This window comes from Chrysemys picta, unplaced genomic scaffold (assembly GCF_011386835.1).
Source record: "Chrysemys picta bellii isolate R12L10 unplaced genomic scaffold, ASM1138683v2 scaf296, whole genome shotgun sequence".
Classification (NCBI taxonomy): Eukaryota; Metazoa; Chordata; order Testudines; family Emydidae; genus Chrysemys; species Chrysemys picta.
The window spans coordinates 9,352-30,066 of record NW_027053003.1 but is presented as its reverse complement, the minus strand read 5'-3'; the positions used below and the strand labels follow the sequence as shown (position 1 = coordinate 30,066).

General features: G+C 54.7%; 1 long non-coding RNA gene across 1 annotated transcript; it reads left to right on the top strand.

The window, feature by feature from the left end:
* Window positions 1-15,116: 15,116 nt before the first annotated feature.
* On the top strand, window positions 15,117-17,259 carry LOC135978526 (uncharacterized). Its single transcript, XR_010595931.1, has 2 exons — window positions 15,117-15,362; window positions 16,532-17,259. It is a non-coding gene; the product is annotated as an uncharacterized LOC135978526 (long non-coding RNA).
* The last annotated feature ends 3,456 nt before the right edge of the window (window positions 17,260-20,715 follow it).

The window sequence follows — 20,715 nt, the reverse complement described above, 5'->3', positions numbered from 1 at the left end:
GAAGCTCTCAAGGACTAATTTTTTTAAAATAATTGTTATCAATGAATTGAGAGAAAACATACAATCACTGCGGATAAGATTGGGGGGTGACAAAATACAGGCAGAGTGGTAATTCCTGATGGGGAGAGGGCAGTGATACAGAGCGATCTGGCTCATTCGGCCAGCTGGACCCATTCAAAGAAAACAAATTTGAGCAGAGCCCAATGCAAGGTCCTATAAGTGGCAACAAGGCACGCCGGCCACACCTCCAGAATGGGGACGTGTATCCAGGAAAGCAGTGACTCTGAAAAGGATTTAGGGGCCAGAGTGGAGAAGCCACTCAACATGAGCTCCCAGTGCGATGCTGTGGTGAACAGGGCTAAAGCCATCATTAGACGAAGGAGCAGAGCCGTGAGTAGGATAGGGATGTGACCCAGCAGCAGTGAGACTGCTATTGGAATAGTGCCTCCAGTGTTGGTGTCCTCCTTTGAAAAAGATGGTCCTAGAAATTGGAGCTGGGCAGCAAAGAGCCACCAAATATTCTGAGGGCTGGAGAAAAATGCCTTCTAGTGAGCTATTGAAAGAGGTCAACCTGTTTTGCTTATCAAAAGAAGATTGAAGGGGACTTCGTTGAAGTGTTGAAGTGCCTTAATGGAGAGAAAATACTGGGTATTAAAGGGCTCTCTAGTCTAGCAGAGAAAGGCAGAACAAGACCCAATGGCTGGAAGGTGAAAAGAGACAAATTCCTATGACAAATAAGGCACAAATATTCAACAGCGAGGATGATTGAACACAGGAAGAAGCTACCAAGGAAAGTCGTGGATTCTCCATCTCTTGATGTCATTAATAAAGACTAGATGCCTTTCCGGAATGTGTTTGCCCCAAAAGTAGCTATTGTGGTAGACAGGAGGCCTGTCATATGCAGGGGGTCAGATTAGATGCTCTAACTGTCTCTTCTGGCCATAAAGTCTACTCATTTCTGAGAAACCGAGTGTAGCATTGGGAGCAGCCTCTGCTGTTTTACTGTCTAGCCGGCTTGCTTCCTAGAATGAACACTCATTGAGTGGGGTGATCCACAGGGAGTAGCTCAAACCTCCAAAGTGTCTGCCCTGTGGCTGGACATTAGCACTGCAGGGGAGGGGTGGGTGTGGCAGTGACATCACAAAGGCCTTTTGCAGGACTTCAGCCTATTGGTCAAAGGTGCTCGGGAGGTGGTGACCTCACAGAGAGATGCTGACATCAGCCAGGCAGGACAGGGGCGCAGGGCCAGGGAAACCTCAGAAACCCCTGTGGCTTTGCTTCAGCAAGTCTCCTTCTCGAGATCTCTCTTTGAGGTCTGAGAGAGTATTTGGGTTCATGTATGTGACCACCAGGAGGAACCTCTTTTGAGTTTTCTCCTTTCTTTTTCCTGATTTCACTAGAAAACTGACGTCCCTGTTTAGAAGGTAAGAGCCTCCGAGAGGTTTGGAACCTGTTCAGTCTGCTGCATCTGGCGCCAGGTGAATTTTAGGCATGGAAAACACTAGCTTAAGGTGGCCAAATTTGATTCCCCACCTGGGATTTTGTCCCTTAGAATCTCTGGGGACATCAAGGTTTGTCCTTTTTCTTTTACCTTTTCCTCCATCCCTCCCTCCTTTCTCTTCATCTCTTACTTCTTTTGTCCTTTCCCTGTTCCCCTCCCACCACCAGGAGGGGTGTGTGTGTGTCGTGGGGGGTGCTCTACAACTCCCATTGTGGGAGGTCCACCGAAAAATGTGGGGCTGAAATAGTGCTCAGACAGTGATCCCCAGCGGTGACCTGGGCCATCCTTTGGGCTCTCTGGTGAGAACCCTCATCCTCCCGCCCCTCGGTCTCTACCCTGATTGGCTGAGCAGGGGGTTATTGACAGGGAGGAGACTCAGGTCCCTGTTGTTTTCTTTTAAGACCAAGTAAATAGTCATAACCAGTCATATGTTCGACAAATTTTGCTGCTTCTCTGCAGTTCATTATTTTCTCTACCATTCCAGTTCTCCTAAAATACTTGCTGAATAATTACTATGAACTCTTGCTGGTCTGGAACTCACTTGAGAGCACTTTATTCAGGTCATTCAATGTCTGAAATTCAAGATCCGATGGTTAGTTTGAAAATCAGGGCTCTTGGGTCCTATTTCCAACTCTGCCACGGACTGGCTGTGTGACCTAAGACAAGTCAATTCTCCTTTCTCAGCCTTAGTTTCTCCCTCTTTCAAGTAGGGATAACAATCCGCCCCTACCTACCTCCCGGCCGGTGGAGGATGGGGATCTATTGGAGAGTGTCACTAGGAGCAGTGCATAAGATGAGGTGTCCTATCGTGTTTACTCAGATCAGATTATGACATAATAGAATGGATGAAATAGTCTATTTTATTTTTTATTATGTTGCAATTGTTAAGAGCAGCAACTACTTAGCTCAGACTGAAACATCTCATCTAATTTTTGAGATCTAAGTGTCTCCTCTTTGTGTAGCTCAAACCTCCAAAGTGTCTGCCCTGTGGCAGGACATTAGCACTGCAGGGGAGGAGTGGGTGTGGCAGTGACATCACAAACGCCTTTTGCAGGAACTCAGCCTATTGGTCAAAGGTGCTGGGGAGGTGGTGACCTCACAGAGAGATGCTGACATCAGCCAGGCAGGACAGGGGCGCAGGGCCAGGGAAACCTCAGAGTCCCCTGTAGCTTTGCTTCAGCAAGTCTCCTTCTCGAGGTCTCTCTTTGAGGACTGGAGAGTATTTAGGTTCACGTACATGAGCGCCAGGAGGAACCTCTTTTGAGTTTTCTCTTTTCTTTTTCCTGATTTCACTAGAAAACAGACGTTCCTGTTTAGAAGGTAAGAGCCTCCGAGAGGTTTGGAACCTGTTCAGTCTGATGCATCTGGCGCCAGCTGAATTCTAGGCATGGAAAACACTAGCTTAAGGTGGTCGAATTTTATTCCCCATCTGGGATTTTGTCCCTTAGAATCACTGGGGACATTAGGGTTTGTCCTTTTTGTTTTACCTTTTCCTCCATCCCTCCCTCCTTTCTCTTCATCTCTTACATCTTCTTTCCTTTCCTCTGTTCCCCTCCCACCACCAGGAGGACTCTGTGTGTGTGTCGTGGGGGGTGCTCTGCAGTGGGAACAGGGACAATTCTCCAACTTTGGGCAGTCGAGAGCCTGGGTGAGATAAGGGGCGTTAAAGCCCTTTGTGAAGGAGAAAGGGGAGTTTCACGGTGTTGAGCACCAAGGAATTCTAAACTTTGCTAAAACATCTAGTCTGCAGAAACCAGAAATGGTCGAGGCCACATTGTAACCATTGTCTTTTTTAAAGCTCATTGAGGGATGTGAGTCCCACCCTTTTAGGTATCTGGGGTGCTGGGAGAAGAAAAGAGGTGCCTGTCTCCGTTTTATGGCCTCAACAAACTAAGTGCTGTGTCCCAGTTCTCGTCAGAGATCCCTGAAAAAGAACATCTTCCCATCCATTAACATACCTGGAAAGATACTGGAACTCCTTATTAAACAATCAGTTTGTCAGCACCTACAGGACAATTTGGTTCTTAGGACTAGTGAGCATGGACTTATCAAGAACAAATCATTCCAAACCAATCCTAGCTCCTTCTTTGGCAGGGTTATGGGCCTAGTGGAGGTGGGTAAACAGTAGATGTGATCCATCTTGGTGTTAATAAGGACCTTCTCACAAACAAACTAGGGAGATGTGGTCTAGAAGCAATTAGTATAATATGTGTGCACAGATGGTTGCAAGCCCATACTCCAACAGCCCAGAACCAAACAGCAGGAAGCAGATCATGCAATGAACTCCTGCCAGTGCGTGTAGATTGCATTACGTGCACCCCTGAGGGGGAGGAGGAGCTGCTCTGGCTGGGGCAGGGATGGGGAGGGACCAAACAGGCTGGTTAGTGAGAGGCTGCCTTGACCCCAGACTCATGCCCGCTCCCCGCTCGGTTCCAGGATGGCCAGGCTCCTGAGGAGGTTCAGGAAGAAGGCTCTGCAGGTGGCCCCAGAGCCTGAGGGAAGCAGCTGCCATCTTCCCCAGGAGCAGAGCGGCTCCTCCGTCCCCACTGGCGGGGAAGGAGCTCCCGGCCAGGCCAGGAGGTGGAAGTGCCCAGCCTTCTGGCGGAGAAAACCCGCTCCCAGCGCAGGCGCCGAGGTTGGAGAGGCCAGGTCGAAATGGAGCTGGGCCAGGATGCGGCTGGGCAGGCAGGACCCAGCGCAGGAGGGGAGCCGGGCAGGGTGACTCTGGGGCATGTTGTGTGGGCAGCAGCGGCCCCAGGAGCCCAGCCCTGATTCCCAGCAGGAGGCATCGCCCTGCCCCGTCAGTGAGAGCCTTTCAGCCTCCCCAGGGCAGGAGGTGGAGGATCCCTGTCCCACCACCAGCAGCTCGGCCCGCTCCCCATGGGACAGCAGCAGTGCCTGGGACTCGGGCAGCAGCGAGGCCGATGGGCGCTGCAGCTTTGTTCCAGGTGAGGAGTCAGGCTGGGCTCAGGGAGAGGTGAGGGCGGGGCTGTGAACACCCTGGGCCCAGGCCCTTGATCAGTGCTATGGGGGTGGGTCCCCAGCCCAGGGGTCTGGCCTGAGCCACATGAACCCCACTGACACTAGATGCTGCCACTTTGGTCCTTGGTGCTCCAGTTCGGGGGAGGCACCTCTCAGGGAGTCCAGGACAGTCTGGGGGGGTCTCTTTGCTATGGGCTCCTGAAGGAGTTGGCTTTGGGGAGAGGCTCACTCCCAGGATCAGATACAGAGGGGCAGCAGGGTCCAGGGAACAGGTGCTATTCCTGCCCTGCCACTGTCTGTCTGAGAAACCTTGGCCCTGTCATTCCCTGGCTCGGTGCCTCAGTTTCCCTTCTTGCCAGCCTGTGCCTATTTCACTGCAGTTTCACCTGCGTGTTGGTGCCAGTCCCATCCCCGCACTGCACAGTCTAATACCGGCTCCTCTCTCTTGCCAGCACCATGACGCCTGCCCTGGAGCCAGAGCTGGAGACCCACCTCCTCTGAGCTGCCCTGCACGCCGTCTTCACCCTGGGCATGGAGAAGAAGACCGCCCAAGTGCAGGTAGATCATGCTAAAGTCATGGATAGATGAGCCAGCTGTCATCCTGCCATGAATCCTTGCTAATTGCCTGCAGTGGGATGTGAATGAGAGAGGCCAGGATATGTGTTTGGGGTCTCACCAGTGCTTCCCAGAGACCCCACTTCCCATCCTGTGGCAGATGTAGCCCCAGTTTCCCTAACTCTGACCCATGCCTCTCCCTTGCTTTCAGGATCTGCCTAGGGGCTTGCCAGACCTCCTGGACGCCATGCTGGGGAACCTGCTGGCAGAGTCCCCAGACACCGACAGGCTCCAGTACATCTTGGAGGTGAGCCCGATGAGAGGGATGGGGGCAATTTTACCTTCAGTCTCAGATCCATTTTCCAGTCTGTCCTCCTAGCTGGGCCCCCAGTGGGCATCCTTGGTCAGGGCAGTCACTGCAATGCCTCCTTTCCCTACAGCACATTAACTACTGGATCGTGTCCAGGGGGCCGCGAGAGTGAGCCAGGGCCGTTAAGAGCAGCACGGCCCTGCTCAGATCCACCATCACCCTCCCTGAGTTTGACGTAAGTGACCTCTGACCCCAGCTTCCTGACTCCAGGGGTAGGTGGGCTGGCTCCGACGGACTGTAGGATCTGCTACTGCAGGGGCTGTGGGTTAGGAGTGTTCCTCTTGGGGAGGCAGAGTCAGAGCAGAGAGTGAGCCTGGGTTGAGTCAAGTTCTTCTTATCCTAGTTAAGTGGTGACTCTGGGCTTTTAAGGGGGCTGTGCTCCAGGTTCATGCCTCCCTGTCATCCTGGAGCAGCAGAAAGCAAGTCCTCATGGAGGGCCCTGCCCACAGCCCTGTGCTCCAGGCTTCCTTGGGAGCAGAGGAAATTAAGGGTCTGGCTCTAGCTCCTATCCTCTAGCATCTCCTGCAGAGGGGCTTAGGGGAAGGAGAGTCCTGGCCCGGGGGGGACTGGGAGCTGATAGGAAAATGCTGATGGAGTCCCCTCTCCCTCTCCCGTTCATTAGAACTCAGCGGAATTCCCCAGGATGGGTCACCACATGGCACAGCTAGCTCTGTCCGTCAGTGACCCAGCCAAGGACATCAGCCGGCAGGCCTGGGAGGGACTTTACCGGCTCTACCAGCTGCTGCTGCACCAGAGGGGTAAGGAACCCAGCTGGGAAATGGCACCCGCTAGAAGAGTGAGACTGGGACCCCAGCCAATTTCTCTCAGACTGACCCCGGCTGGAGGATGAGTCTCTCTATCTCTTTCTGTGTTCCACACCACGCCCTGCAATTCTGTTGGGCCGGGCACGCAGCGAGGACTCTGCCCACTGTGCAGCCACCAATGGGATTGGAAGGACACAAGCCCTGCAACCAGAAGGACAAATGTGTGTGTGTCTCTCTCCCTGTCACCTACTCCCTCCTGGGGGAAACCTAGCAGCTGATGGGGGACAAGGTGAGCAGCTGCATTAGACTCAGGAGATTGGGGCGGGACCCAGGCCTCATTCCCATCCTGTGGCCATTCGCTGGCCTGGCACAAGGAGCCTGGTGGGGAATGAAAGGGAGAGCAGGTGCTCCTGGGAAGGGAGATGAATTCACCTCCATGAGCAGGAGCGAGCCAGCTTGTCCGCGGAGCAGCTCCACCCAGCTCTTTAGCCAGGCTAATTAACGACAAGCTTTGCCTCATCCCAGACTTATGTTCTTAGGACAGGGTGCTATCGCTCTTGGGAAGGGCAGGAGAGTCCCCCAAGTGCCCTCTGTGAGACTCTCCTGTCCCACAGGGCCGCACCCAATTCCTAGTGGTCTGGTGTCTGTGTCACCCGAGCCACCACCCAGAGTTGCTCCCATCACTGGCAGCCTGGGAGGCCAAGGACTGACGGGTGATGGCGTCTGACCAGGCAGGGCTGAGGCACATGGGCAGGGGACGCTTGTCCTGCTGCTGGCAAGGCTGGACCCGTTCTGGAGAGAACAGGAGGATTCAGTCAGCAGTAGGGTTACCATGTCTAATAAATAAAAAAAGAGGACCCTCCACGGGCCCTGGCCCTGCCCATTTCCCCACCCTTAGCCTTGCCCCAACTCCGCTCCTTCCCCGCCCTAACTCCGCTCCCTCCTCCCTCCCACTCCCAGCCATGGGGAAAGGGCTGCCCCAGTGCTACCGGCTTCACGGTTTGCCGGGCAGCCCCCAGACCCTGCGCCCCCGGCCGGCGCTTCCCCAGCGCAGCTGGAACCTTAAAGTCTGAGAGGGGAGGAGCGGAGCAGCTCAGCTGGAGCTGGGGAGGAGAAGTGCCTGGCCCGTGGCTCGGGGCCCGGAGGCAGGGGCGGCTGCCCGAAGCCAGTAGCGCTGGCTCGGGCAGCTCGGCTCTTAAAGTCTGAGAGGGGAGGAGCGGAGCAGAGCAGCCGCGGGAGGGGAAGTGCCCGGCCGGCATTTTCCCAGACATGTTTGGCTTTTCGGCAATTCCCCCCGGACGGGGGTTTGATTGCCGAAAAGCAGGACATGTCCGGGAAAAACCGGACGTATGGTAACCCTAGTCAGCAGGGGCTGCCGATCCGTCCCATTCACCGGGGCTGCCATCCTGCGGCTTCAGCATTAGTGGCTGGGGAAAGGGAAATGGGATGGGGGTGACTTGGGGAAAGGTCTCAACCTCCCCACATCCCACTTCACTGCTGCCAGAATCCCTCCTGCCCGCCCCGCTACAGTCCCCTCCCTACCCAACCTGGGTGGGGCTGGAGGAGAGGGGTCTGAGAACTTGAGCTGTGGATTGGAAGTGGAACAGCTGTCAGGGGCACTGAGGGGGAAGTGGCAGGAGCTCCCCGTACAAGGAGGGGGGTTGCCACTGGAGGTCACTAGAAAGGACAACAAGACTCCATCCTGGGGGTCAGGAGGGGGAATCCATCCCTCAGAGGTGGGCAGGGGCTGGGTGGAAATGCTGCTGGTTCCAGGGGCCGTTAATCCCCCCTGATTCCTCGGAGTCGTCTGAGTCTCAGACAGGTTCTCGTTCCCTTGCAGCAGGAGGACGTCACGGCCAATGTGATGCGCCAGCTCCGTATCATAGAATCATAGAATCATAGAATATCAGAGTTGGAAGGGACCTCAAGAGGTCATCTAGTCCAACCCCCTGCTCAAAGCAGGACCAATTCCCAGCTAAATCATCCCAGCCAGGGCTTTGTCAAGCCGGGCCTTAAAAACCTCCAAGGAAGGAGACTCCACCACCTCCCTAGGTAACGCATTCCAGTGTTTCACCACCCTCCTAGTGAAATAGTTTTTGCTGATATCCAACCTGGACCTCCCCCACTGCAACTTGGGCTAGCACGCTCGCCAGCAGGTTTTTGGCTGGGAACTCAGCCCTTCGGCCAGGCGACCATCTTTTAGTCCACTCCTTCCTGGGTCGCACTCATCCCAAACGAAAAGTCAAAAAATGTCTTGAACTGAAACAAGATCCTCTGTCCCTTGGGGGCTTTTCCTCAGCCTGACTTTGGCTCGGCCTGCCCTTGCTGGCCTTGGTAGCCCTTTCTATGGCCCTGTACATCCCCTTCCTTAGAGACCGTGGGAGAACCAGTCCTACCCTGGATTCTAGGTTCTGCCCCAAGGCCCTGTACCGAACAGCTAGGCCTGCTCCTGTACCTTTGTAGCGGTTTCCCCTCAGCTGGAGCTCACTCTGTAATCCATTTGGCCTAGCTCCAGGCTTTATAGCCCACAGGCCAAGGCCCCCGTTATATACCCTCCTCCTTAGAACCTGGCCCACGCGGGGGCAAGTTCTATTCTTCTCCAAGCTTCATCCCTCCTCATCTCATCGCTGTCACCGGCTGCGCGCTTGTACAGCCTGTGCGCAGTGTCTGCAGTGTCTGCAGCTCCACTGCCAGCTCGCTCGGGGCAAACCTTCTCTTCTGCAGTATCCCGACGCTCTTCCTGCAGCCACTCAGTCTCATGAACAGCTGCTTGCAGAGCCTCTTCTGAAGCCTTTAGCGTCTTCTGTTGCCTTTTTGCTACTGCTGCTGCATATGCCAAAACCTTTTCGGTCAGGGTCTGAGAACCCACCATGGACTGCTCCACCCTTGTGTTTGTCCCTCCTCCAGTCTGCTTCATCTCTGGGCCAATCATTTCGTCCTTCATCTCCCTGCAGCACCTGACAGGGTGTGTTGGTGGAGGGTCTGCAAGGTCCATGGCCACCCCAGCCACCTCCACCTTACCTGCCTCATGGGGGTTTGTGTCAGAGGACACCTTCTCCTTTCTTTCTAACTTCTTAGGGCCCTGGCCCCTCGTTCAGCCACTCAGCAATTTCCTAAGCAGGCCGTGTCTTTTGATATGGCCTGCTTCTCTGCCCCCAAAACAAAGAACTCTTGCTCCCATCTTGGCATTAGGCCACGCTTGTACACTTTCTCATGCCCTTCTCCCTGGGCTAACCTCCTCAGCACAGCCCAGGCATGCTCTCCTTCTCTGCTCTTTTTGTCCATGGGCATAGCAGACCCTGGGTTGATTTCCCTTTGCAGGATCTCTCACAGGTATTGCTGCTGCTGCGTCTGTAGCTCCACCTGCACTTCCTTCTGCGTCTGTTGGTTTTCTAGGAGCTGCTGCAGAAACCCCTAGATCTGCTTTGGCTGCTTAGCCAGTCCCTGGAACTGAAGTGGGAAATCCAGCGACCAGCTTGGTCCCTTGATACACTTGCTTGGGGGAGGAATAGCTCAGTGGTTTGAGCATTGGCCTGCTAAACCCGGGGTTGTGAACTCAATCCTTGAGGGGGCCATTTAGGGATCAGGGCAAAAAACTGTCTGGGGATTGGTCCTGCTTTGAGCAGGGGGTTGGACTAGATGACCTCCGGAGGTTCCTTCCAACCCTGATATTCTATGATTCCTTCAGCAACCAAGACTTCCCTCACGGATCACAGGGGGAACTCAATCCTGCCAACTATGCCAATCATAAATGAATCCACTCATCGTTAGGTGCCCTCCGGCGGCCAGGCATGGCATCACAGCCCTCTCGCTGGGCTAGCGTCCCCCATCCATGGTCGCTCCAGCACCACGGCAGATTCTCTGCCTGGTAACGCCGGCCAGGTCACCACCTTTAGTCCACCCTTCTGGGGCCCAGCTTGCCTCACACTAAAAGTCCAAAGAGGTCTTTCCACAGACAGAAGTCCTTCTGCCATCGCTGGGACACTTGCTCAGCCTGTAGCCCCCTTGCTGGGCTTGGGAACCCTCTCCAGGTGCGTGTACGCCGCCTCCTCTGGGGCCGGTAGGGGAACCCAGTCCCACCCTGACATTGATAGCAGCTCAGGGCCCTGGACCCAATATCTAGGTCTGCACCTTTCTCTTTGCTGCACTTTTCCAACCTCTCTTCTCAAGTTCCCCTCCAGGCTTTCCTTGCTGCTCTGAACTTCCTACCTCGTTCTCAATCCTGTTGCTACCCCAGCTGGGCTGTATCACCACTGAAGTCTGGCTCTTTAGGGGGGCGGATATGGTGCCTCTCAGTTCGGGCTCATTCTGTAATCAGCTTTCTGTGAGTGCCAGGGGGCTCCATTTCCCCTTCCACCAGCTCCCCATTTACAGAGAGCCAGAGCAGTACCTGCAGCAGGGAGCAGGAGTTGCTGGTGGCCTCAGAGGCACAGGCCCTGCAGCGCCTCGGGCACCTGGCGCAAGTGCCGCATGATACGGAGCTGGCGCATCACATTGGCCGTGACGTCCTCCTGCTGCAAGGGAACGAGAACCTGTCTGAGACTCAGATGCCTCCGAGGAATCAGGGGGGATTAACGGCCCCTGGAACCAGCAGCATTTCCACCCAGCCCCTGCCCACCTCTGAGGGATGGGTTCCCCCTCCTGACCCCCAGGATGGAGTCTTGTTGTCCTTCCTAGTGACCTCCAGTGGCAACCCCCCTCCTTGTACGGGGAGCTCCTGCCACCTCCCTCTCAGTACCCCTGACAGCTGTTCCACCTCCAATCCACAGCTCAAGTTCTCAGACCCCTCTCCTCCAGCCCCACCCAGGTTGGGTAGGGAGGGGACTGTAGCGGGCGGGGGCAGGAGGGATTCTGGCAGCAGTGAAGTGGGATGTGGGAGGTTGAGACCTTTCCCCAAGTCACCCCAGCCACTAATGCTGAAGCCGCAGGATGGCAGCCCTGGTGAATGGGACGGATCGGCAGCCCCTGCTGACTGAATCCTCCTGTTCTCTCCAGCAGGGCCGGCTTTAGGAAGGGCGGGGCCCAATTCAAACATTTTTGGCAGGGCCCCGGCAGGGATGACTAACAAAAAAAAATAAGGTAAAAAAAAGCCTTTCATTTCTTCCATGTATTATTTACTTTCCATAACTATATAAATAATAAAATTATATATTATGTACATTGCATCATATATGCTGTTGATTGGTTATTAATGAGCTCCGTTTCACGTGTGTGGGTCCCCGCTACTCCCTGGGGGTGTGCTAGGGTGACCAGATGTCCTGATTTTATAGGGACAGTCCCGATTTTGGGGTCTTTTTCTAATAGGATCCTATTATCCCCCACCCCCTGTCCCGATTTTTCACACTTGCTGTCTGGTCACCCTAGTGGTGTGCACATGTGTGGGGCCCAGCTGCTCCCTGCCCCCCTCATTGAAGCAGGTGTGCAGGGTTACTGCCCTGGGAACTGCAGGGCACCAGTGGACATGGGGCTGGCTGGAGGCAGGGCAGGGGCTCACTGGAGGTAGGGTCTGGCTGCAGGCAGGGCAAGGGGTGCGGGGCTGGCTGGAGACAGGGGTGTGTGGGGCTGGCTGGCTTTGGGCAGGACGGCAGCGGGGTGCGGAAAGGGTTGCCTGGAGACAGGGCAGGGGGTGCGGCAGAGGCTGGCTGTGGGCAGGGGGTGCAGGGCTGGCTGCAGGCAGGGCAGGGGGGCGGGGCTGGTGCGGGCAGAACAGGGGGGGCGGGGCTGGAGGTAGGGCAGGGGTGCAGCAGGGGCTGGCTGCGGACAGGGGTTGCAGGGCTGGCTGGAGACGGAGCTGGCTGCGGGCAGGGCAGGGGGTGTGGGACTGGTGCGGGGACGGGGTGCAGCAGAGGCAGCTGGAGCCCTGGCCCTTTAAATAGCCCCCGAGTCCCCCGCTATCCCAGGGCTCTGGGGGCTATTTAAAGGGCCCAGGGCTCCCCTGCTTCTACCGCCCCGGCCCTTTAAATAGCCGCGGGAGCCCTGGGGAAGCAGCGGGGCTCCAGCAGCTATTTAAAGGGCCGGGGCGGTAGAGGCAGCGGGAGCCCCGGACTTTTTAAATAGCCCCCAGAGCCCTGCAGCCCTACCCCAGGGCTCCAGCAGTGGGGGTCTGGTAGCAATTTAAAGGGCCTGGGGCTCCGGCCCCTGCTGGGAGCCCTAGGTCCTTTTAATTGCTCCCTGGGGAAGCCGGGCCACCCTGGTACAGCGCACCGGCTCTTGCCGGTACACCGTACCAGGGCTTGGGCCCAGGGCCCGATTCAGGGGTTGAATTGGCCTAAAGCCGGCCCTGGTTGGGGGATGGCCACAGAGCCGCAGGGAGGGGAACCCTGAGGTGTGGGGGCTGGGTGGGTACTGGGAGTTCCTCCTGAAGGGACAGGGGTTGGCCAAGGTCACTCAGCCCCGGGGTGTGGGAGGGGGACAGGCTGAGGGCACTCAGAGCCCCAGGAAGTGGGGGGGCTGAGGGGATGGACTGGCCAGGGGCACTCAGAGCTCGGGGGAGGGGCTGTCCGGGGGGGGGGGCACTCACAGCCCCAGGAGGTGGGTGGGGGAGGGGCACACAGGATTTCAGGAATTCCCTGGCAGTGAAGAGCTGCTGGCGGCAGGGAGGAGCCAGCCGTGACAATCCTCACTTGGGATCCCTGGCTGGGCTAGTGGCTATGGGGGCCCGTGGCCAAGCTGCAGCGGAAGGTGACCTGAAGGAAATGCCTCGGCCTCGGCCTCTGGCTAGGAAGGGCCTGGGCCAGACAATGACCCACCGCGCAGTGTCCCAGCTCCCTGCCCCACACCTGCGGGGCACGGCCCCTCCTCTGTAGGGAGGTTGGCATGTACCTTAGTGCTGCTTCCTCCATCCCCAAAGGCCTCTCCAAGCCATTCTCTGGCAACCCCTGCTGTTCAGTACGCACATTACCCTGCTGTGACATACCGGGGGGGGAACCCCTCGGGGATGGGGGGAGCTGTCACACAGCTGGGCAATTTAACCCAGCTGGGCCGGGGTGACTGTCTCCCTGGAGCTGGGGTCTCAGCCCAGGTGTCTCTCTGCCCTTCCCCCCAGTTGCCCCCGGGCGAGGTGGGAGCGCCCCATGTTGCGTTCCAGCCCCACATTCACACCCACAAGTGCTGGTGGGTTCCAATCCCAGCTGAACACGCCCACCCGGCCCTAATGCGGAGCAGAATGGCCCAGCGCTGCCCCACAGACCCTCTGGCTCTCCGAGCCCACTCTTACCCATCACCGCAGCACGTCTGGCCCAGGCTGAACGCTGCTGCTCTGTGCAGAGAGGCTGGCACTTCTCGCTCCTGCCGTACGAGGGGAAGGTGCTGCTACCGACTGCTCCCCGTAACCCCCGCCCTGCTGCGCTCTGGGGATGCTGCCCTGCTGTGGAGCTCTCAGGTGTCTTGAACTGGAATTTGTTTGGAGAGAAACTGCTAAGGAGCCTTATCAGCCCCGAGCAGAGAGTACCTGGGAGCCTGCCTGGGTCGGGCGGGTCTGGTACAGCCTCCCCCAGATAAGGCTCTTCCCTGGACCTGCCACCCATTGGAATCTGGAACGATTCCCTCCGAGGTAACACCCGGGGCAGCCAGGGCAGGGCAGGGCACGGCCTGCTCCCCGGGAGCGTTAGGGCTTTCAGGAGTCAGAGGTGTCAGCAGAGCAGGTTATACGTTAAAGCAGCGAAGGCAGTTGGGGGGCAGAGGAATTGGGTGCTTTGCCATTGCACTTGATCAGCTCAATTTGAAAATTCTTTCAAAGGAAATCCAGATGTATACATCTGACTGGGGTACATGTACACACATACACATGCACACTCACATGTGCACACACTCATGTGCACATACACGTACACACATACGCACATGTATAGATACATATATATACAGACGTACACATACACGCACATACGCTGTCCCTGGAGCGCCCCAGAATGCGACTGACGGGGTGGCTGGCTATTATGGAGGCACAAAGGGGTTGGGAGAAAATAATCAAGAAGAACTTTTGCTGAAAATGCAAACCTAAGCTGGAAATCTGTGCAGCGCTGGGCTCAGCGAAAATGATCTTTTGAGCTGCTCTTATTAAACGTGGTCCTGTACTTCCTGGTTTGCGTCAGACCCAGGCAGGAGACTGGGCTGCTCTCAGCTGTAGAAGCCATTGGAATGAGCCAGGTCGGAATGAGCCAGGCCCTCAGAGCCTTCTACCACCAATCGCCCCAGCAGTCACTGATCCACACCAAACCACGTCCTTCCAGTCAGGCAGTTTCATATGCACACGTCAAACCCTTGGTTTGCCACTCAGACACCACGGTGATGGGCACAGTAAGGACCGAGAGACGCTAAACAGGCAGACAGACAAGGAACTAGTGGCCCTGCCTACAGGTGTGTGTGTGGTGCAAACGGATGAACACCAGTTGCTGGCTGAAGGCACAACCTTAATTCCCACATCTCCTGTCTGTCAGCTATCGTTCGCTTGGCAGCCTGAGCTCCGATTTCTAACGCAGCGTTTTGCTCTGGCCTATTGTGGTTCTCATGTCCGGGGGCGCCTTGGCCCCTGGTATCAGGAGCGGTGCAAAGGAGGCTGCTTTTCAAAGGTCCTTAAGTAGGGTTGTCAACATTCTACTTGCACAAAACCAAATGCCCTTGACCCAACCCCTTTCATGCCCTTCCCCAAGGCCCCACCCCCACTCACTCCAGCCCAGCCCACCTCCCTCAGTCGCTCGCTCTCACACCCTCACTCACTTTCACTGGGCTGGGGCTGGGGGTTGGAGTGCAGGGAGGGGTGAGGGCTCCGGTGGGGATGCGGGCTCTGGGATTGGGCTGGAAATTAGGGGTTTGGGATGCCAGAGGGGGATCCGGGCTGGGGCAGAGGGTTGGGGTGCGGACTCTGGGAGGGAGTTTGGGTGCGGGAGGGGGCTCAGGGCTGGGGTAGGGGATTGGGGTGCAGGTGGGGGTGTGAGGTCTGGGAGGGAATTTGGGTGTGGGAGGGGGTTCCGACCTGGGGCAGGGTTTCTGGGTGCGAGCTCCGGTCAGGCGGCGCTTACCTCAGCCAGCTCCTGGTCAATGGCACACCGGTGCTAATGCAGGCTCCTGACCCCTGGTCTCCCTCCGCTGGCAGGCTCTGAGCAAGGCCTGCCCAGAGAACATGGATGATGAGCTCTCGATCCTGCTGACAGCACCCCCCAGCACAGACAAACTCCAGCACATCTTGGAGGTGAGCAGAATGGGGAGGGGCAGCAGGGGTTTTACCTTAGCCCTGGGGACTCCTAGAAAGAAGAGACTGGAAAATCCATGTTTCTATTCGATCCTTCCCAGTATGCATTCGTGATATAAACTCACTGGGTGACCTTGGGGTAACTCACTTCCCCCTTACGGCATCAGTCTTCTCCACTATCAAATCTACACTGGGGAAGAAGGACAGAAGCCCCGACAATCACCTTCACCTCTGGGTGTCTGGTCCTGGGAGCCGAAACCAACTGGACTATCTGCCCCATCTCCTAAACTGCCCTGTCTTTCCCTCCTAGGGCCTTGTCCTTAGTGCTCAGCCTGGCCCCTTCCCAGCTTGTCCCTGACCTTTGAAGGACTCTCCAAGCCCCTCCCATGCCTGCTTCCCTTGGGGTCTCTCTCCTGGCTGAGCACAGGCTGCCCTTCTATCTCTCAGCAGGCCTGGGTCCTAGTCACAGGCTGCGTCTTGTCACGTGACCCCCACACTTATTCCCTTCTCCCTAGGGAGCTGCATCACCTGGACCAGGTGCAGTTGAGCTCCAACCCCTTTCCTGGCCATCTCACCCTGGGACAGGTTGAAACTGGTAACCTGTGGTAACAGTAACTGGTTGCTCGTAAAGGTGCTGAAGACACAATGGAAGAGGAAATCCTTTGGCCTGGATTGAAATTATTCCGACTGAAAGTGAATGAGAGAAAATAGGTCCAGAGTTCTCTTCCTAGCAGCAGAAAATGTAGCGATTGATAGAGGTTCAGGTCAGAAAGGACCATTATGTGCATCTAGTCGCCCCTCCTGTATAACTCAGGGCCTAGAATGTCACCAAGTGGTTCCTTCAGCCAACCATAGCATGGGACTGAGCCAGAGCACGTCTTTTGGAACGACATCCACATGCAGGAGAGCCAGCTGGCTACCAGAAAATCTCTCTTCTGCAGTGACGTGGGGTTAAGGGACACGGGGGAAAAGACATGGCGGCTGTGACTAAACTTAGAACAGCAAGGCCAGGAAAACCAGGGTTAGGTCCCAGGCCTGGCTATCAGATCTGCTGTTTTCTATTCCTGGCTTTGGGACCATGAGTGAGTCTCTGCACCGCTGGGTGCCTCGGTTTCCCCAGCTATCAAATGGAACTAATCAAGGTTTTGTTTGTTCTCCCCATTTTACAGGGTGGGAAACCGAGACACAGTTGGGACCTGTCTACACTACAGGTCTGTCGTGCGTTTGTAATCTGCTGACCCCCACAGAGCCTATGGACAACACAGCTCCTAAAGGTACGTTTGTTCTGTGCTTATCCCCTATGTACCAGCAGGGCTGGACAGCATTTCTCACTGTGATGTGGGGAGCAGGTCCTGGGTACTAAGGGTCTGAAGAAGCTCTCAAGGACTAATTTTTTTAAAATAATTGTTATCAATGAATTGAGAGAAAACATACAATCACTGCGGATAAGATTGGGGGGTGACAAAATACAGGCAGAGTGGTAATTCCTGATGGGGAGAGGGCAGTGATACAGAGCGATCTGGCTCATTCGGCCAGCTGGACCCATTCAAAGAAAACAAATTTGAGCAGAGCCCAATGCAAGGTCCTATAAGTGGCAACAAGGCACGCCGGCCACACCTCCAGAATGGGGACGTGTATCCAGGAAAGCAGTGACTCTGAAAAGGATTTAGGGGCCAGAGTGGAGAAGCCACTCAACATGAGCTCCCAGTGCGATGCTGTGGTGAACAGGGCTAAAGCCATCATTAGACGAAGGAGCAGAGCCGTGAGTAGGATAGGGATGTGACCCAGCAGCAGTGAGACTGCTATTGGAATAGTGCCTCCAGTGTTGGTGTCCTCCTTTGAAAAAGATGGTCCTAGAAATTGGAGCTGGGCAGCAAAGAGCCACCAAATATTCTGAGGGCTGGAGAAAAATGCCTTCTAGTGAGCTATTGAAAGAGGTCAACCTGTTTTGCTTATCAAAAGAAGATTGAAGGGGACTTCGTTGAAGTGTTGAAGTGCCTTAATGGAGAGAAAATACTGGGTATTAAAGGGCTCTCTAGTCTAGCAGAGAAAGGCAGAACAAGACCCAATGGCTGGAAGGTGAAAAGAGACAAATTCCTATGACAAATAAGGCACAAATATTCAACAGCGAGGATGATTGAACACAGGAAGAAGCTACCAAGGAAAGTCGTGGATTCTCCATCTCTTGATGTCATTAATAAAGACTAGATGCCTTTCCGGAATGTGTTTGCCCCAAAAGTAGCTATTGTGGTAGACAGGAGGCCTGTCATATGCAGGGGGTCAGATTAGATGCTCTAACTGTCTCTTCTGGCCATAAAGTCTACTCATTTCTGAGAAACCGAGTGTAGCATTGGGAGCAGCCTCTGCTGTTTTACTGTCTAGCCGGCTTGCTTCCTAGAATGAACACTCATTGAGTGGGGTGATCCACAGGGAGTAGCTCAAACCTCCAAAGTGTCTGCCCTGTGGCTGGACATTAGCACTGCAGGGGAGGGGTGGGTGTGGCAGTGACATCACAAAGGCCTTTTGCAGGACTTCAGCCTATTGGTCAAAGGTGCTCGGGAGGTGGTGACCTCACAGAGAGATGCTGACATCAGCCAGGCAGGACAGGGGCGCAGGGCCAGGGAAACCTCAGAAACCCCTGTGGCTTTGCTTCAGCAAGTCTCCTTCTCGAGATCTCTCTTTGAGGTCTGAGAGAGTATTTGGGTTCATGTATGTGACCACCAGGAGGAACCTCTTTTGAGTTTTCTCCTTTCTTTTTCCTGATTTCACTAGAAAACTGACGTCCCTGTTTAGAAGGTAAGAGCCTCCGAGAGGTTTGGAACCTGTTCAGTCTGCTGCATCTGGCGCCAGCTGAATTTTTGGCATGGAAAACACTAGCTTAAGGTGGCCAAATTTTATTCCCCACCTGGGATTTTGTCCCTTAGAATCTCTGGGGACATTAAGGTTTGTCCTTTTTCTTTTACCTTTTCCTCCATCCCTCCCTCCTTTCTCTTCATCTCTTACTTCTTTTGTCCTTTCCCTGTTCCCCTCCCACCACCAGGAGGGGTGTGTGTGTGTCATGGGGGGTGCTCTACAACTCCCATTGTGGGAGGTCCACCGAAAAATGTGGGGCTGAAATAGTGCTCAGACAGTGATCCCCAGCGGTGACCTGGGCCATCCTTTGGGCTCTCTGGTGAGAACCCTCATCCTCCCGCCCCTCGGTCTCTACCCTGATTGGCTGAGCAGGGGGTTATTGACAGGGAGGAGACTCAGGTCCCTGTTGTTTTCTTTTAAGACCAAGTAAATAGTCATAACCAGTCATATGTTCGACAAATTTTGCTGCTTCTCTGCAGTTCATTATTTTCTCTACCATTCCAGTTCTCCTAAAATACTTGCTGAATAATTACTATGAACTCTTGCTGGTCTGGAACTCACTTGAGAGCACTTTATTCAGGTCATTCAATGTCTGAAATTCAAGATCCGATGGTTAGTTTGAAAATCAGGGCTCTTGGGTCCTATTTCCAACTCTGCCACGGACTGGCTGTGTGACCTAAGACAAGTCAATTCTCCTTTCTCAGCCTTAGTTTCTCCCTCTTTCAAGTAGGGATAACAATCCGCCCCTACCTACCTCCCGGCCGGTGGAGGATGGGGATCTATTGGAGAGTGTCACTAGGAGCAGTGCATAAGATGAGGTGTCCTATCGTGTTTACTCAGATCAGATTATGACATAATAGAATGGATGAAATAGTCTATTTTATTTTTTATTATGTTGCAATTGTTAAGAGCAGCAACTACTTAGCTCAGACTGAAACATCTCATCTAATTTTTGAGATCTAAGTGTCTCCTCTTTGTGTAGCTCAAACCTCCAAAGTGTCTGCCCTGTGGCAGGACATTAGCACTGCAGGGGAGGAGTGGGTGTGGCAGTGACATCACAAACGCCTTTTGCAGGAACTCAGCCTATTGGTCAAAGGTGCTGGGGAGGTGGTGACCTCACAGAGAGATGCTGACATCAGCCAGGCAGGACAGGGGCGCAGGGCCAGGGAAACCTCAGAGTCCCCTGTAGCTTTGCTTCAGCAAGTCTCCTTCTCGAGGTCTCTCTTTGAGGACTGGAGAGTATTTAGGTTCACGTACATGAGCGCCAGGAGGAACCTCTTTTGAGTTTTCTCTTTTCTTTTTCCTGATTTTACTAGAAAACAGACGTTCCTGTTTAGAAGGTAAGAGCCTCCGAGAGGTTTGGAACCTGTTCAGTCTGATGCATCTGGCGCCAGCTGAATTCTAGGCATGGAAAACACTAGCTTAAGGTGGTCGAATTTTATTCCCCATCTGGGATTCTGTCCCTTAGAATCACTGGGGACATTAGGGTTTGTCCTTTTTGTTTTACCTTTTCCTCCATCCCTCCCTCCTTTCTCTTCATCTCTTACATCTTCTTTCCTTTCCTCTGTTCCCCTCCCACCACCAGGAGGACTCTGTGTGTGTGTCGTGGGGGGTGCTCTGCAGTGGGAACAGGGACAATTCTCCAACTTTGGGCAGTCGAGAGCCTGGGTGAGATAAGGGGCGTTAAAGCCCTTTGTGAAGGAGAAAGGGGAGTTTCACGGTGTTGAGCACCAAGGAATTCTAAACTTTGCTAAAACATCTAGTCTGCAGAAACCAGAAATGGTCGAGGCCACATTGTAACCATTGTCTTTTTTAAAGCTCATTGAGGGATGTGAGTCCCACCCTTTTAGGTATCTGGGGTGCTGGGAGAAGAAAAGAGGTGCCTGTCTCCGTTTTATGGCCTCAACAAACTAAGTGCTGTGTCCCAGTTCTCGTCAGAGATCCCTGAAAAAGAACATCTTCCCATCCATTAACATACCTGGAAAGATACTGGATCTCCTTATTAAACAATCAGTTTGTCAGCACCTACAGGACAATTTGGTTCTTAGGACTAGTGAGCATGGACTTATCAAGAACAAATCATTCCAAACCAATCCCAGTTCGGGGGAGGCACCTCTCAGGGAGTCCAGGACAGTCTGGGGGGGTCTCTTTGCTATGGGCTCCTGAAGGAGTTGGCTTTGGGGAGAGGCTCACTCCCAGGATCAGATACAGAGGGGCAGCAGGGTCCAGGGAACAGGTGCTATTCCTGCCCTGCCACTGTCTGTCTGAGAAACTTTGGCCCTGTCATTCCCTGGCTCGGTGCCTCAGTTTCCCTTCTTGCCAGCCTGTGCCTATTTCACTGCAGTTTCACCTGCGTGTTGGTGCCAGTCCCATCCCCGCACTGCACAGTCTAATACCGGCTCCTCTCTCTTGCCAGCACCATGACGCCTGCCCTGGAGCCAGAGCTGGAGACCCACCTCCTCTGAGCTGCCCTGCACGCCGTCTTCACCCTGGGCATGGA